General features: G+C 34.6%; 1 protein-coding gene across 1 annotated transcript in view; it reads left to right on the top strand.

Annotated features, from left to right (window-relative positions):
- The first annotated feature begins 709 nt into the window (after positions 1-709).
- The window catches only part of LOC107568022 (uncharacterized), an 8,999-nt gene continuing 7,944 nt past the window's right edge, over positions 710-1,764 (top strand). The window contains exon 1 of the mRNA XM_016253852.1: positions 710-739. The gene's annotated coding sequence lies outside the window, so the exon portion shown is untranslated. The remainder of the gene's footprint in view (positions 740-1,764) is intronic.

Below are 1,764 nucleotides of genomic sequence, written 5' to 3'. Positions count from 1 at the left end.
TTTTTATTGACTTATCAAAGGCCTTCGATACTGTGGATCACAACATATTATTAGATAGGCTTAGATGGGTAGGACTATCAGAACATGTTATTTTATGGTTCACTGCTTATTTAAAGGGTAGAACCCAATGTGTCCAGGTGGAAGGTGTTCAGTCAGACCTTTTAGAGGTTGTCAAGGGAGTTCCGCAAGGATCTGTGTTGGGACCATTATTATTCAGTATATATATAAATTGCCTTGATTTTAATATTGATAAAGCACGGTTCCATTTTTACGCAGATTGTACTATTGTATACTGTTCAGCTCCCTCTAAACAACAATCTGTGGCTGCATTACAGTCTGTTTTAGATATTATCCAAAACATGAAAAGGTTTCATGCTTTGAAGTTGGTTTTAAATGTTGAAAAAACTAAATGTATGCTATTTTCAAATTGTAGAACTTCTTTAGAGAACTCTGTTGTCCTTCAAACTTCTCAGGAGAGCCAAATTACCTCAGTGTCAGAGTACAAATATCTGGGTATTATCATTGATAACAAATTACGTTTTGGTCCACATATTAAGTATCTGAGTAAAAAATTAAAGCAGAAGTTAGGGTTTTTCTTTAGAAATAAGTCATGTTTCCCATTTAAGGTGAGGAAAAAACTAGTGCCCGCTGCTTTTTTACAGATTCTCGAATATGGGGATGTGGTTTACCAGCGTGCCCCATCTGCTGCTGCTGCTGCTTTGTCTCGTCTATCACAGCGGTCAGTGTACTTTATGTTTATAAACTCTATTTATTCTTGTGTTCAGTGTCAGCTAGAGTTATTCTAGTGAATTATTTCTCTGTTGTGTCACTCAGTGAAGAGTTTTGTTAACATTTGTGGATTGATGGTGGAAATATTCACTGGTTTATCATTCAGTTAATTTATTAATAAACATTGTTCAGGAATTCATTACAACTGCACTCGTACATCAGCTACAGCTTTATATTATTTTCATCAACATTTGAAATGTTAAAATGTGCCACTGCTAATATTACTTGCTCTTATTGCCCTCGTTTATATTTTTAATCCATTTTTTATAACAAATATCTTTGCTGCAAAGCGCTGTGTTCCTTGTTATAAACAATTGCTGTCCTTTTTTTGGTAAAAACAGGTAAGAGTTCAAACAAAGTAGTTTATAAGGTAAAGCTCTGGTCGCTGCATTTAGACTTCTGACTGAACCTGCTGCTTTCTATTAATTCATCAACCAGATCTCATTAGTCATTAGTGCTTGAGATTGAGCATTTAATGCTTTTATTTCATGAAGAGACAATGAAGTAACCTGAGGTTAAGTGTTTAGATGAAGAGCACAAAGACAAAATAGATCATGTCTCTGATGAGCAATGAGCATCCTTAATATTTACATTCATTTCTGATGCTAAATATTAGAGAAACTCCTTCGTCAGTTCACAGCTGATGAATCCACTTAGAGATATAACGAGAAAAGTCGTTATAACGAGAAAACAAGAAGGAAAAAAATAATAATGCATGGCCGCTTAGAACTTCTGTACATTAGTCATTAGTGCTTGAGATTGAGCATTTAATGCATTTATTTCATGAAGAGACAATGAAGTAACCTGAGGTTAAGTGATTAGATGAAGAGCACAAAGGCAAAATAGATCATGTCTCTGATGAGCAATGAGCATCCTTAATATTTACATTCATTTCTGATGCTAAATATTAGAGAAACTCCTCCATCAGTTCACAGCTGTTGAATCCACTTAGATGTGTGAAGAAATATCTTCAGC

The sequence above is a fragment of the Sinocyclocheilus grahami genome, unplaced genomic scaffold (assembly GCF_001515645.1).
Source record: "Sinocyclocheilus grahami isolate Dianchi unplaced genomic scaffold, SAMN03320097.WGS_v1.1 scaffold1207.1, whole genome shotgun sequence".
NCBI classification, from domain to species: domain Eukaryota; kingdom Metazoa; phylum Chordata; class Actinopteri; order Cypriniformes; family Cyprinidae; genus Sinocyclocheilus; species Sinocyclocheilus grahami.
This window is presented reverse-complemented; position numbering and strand designations above follow the sequence as displayed.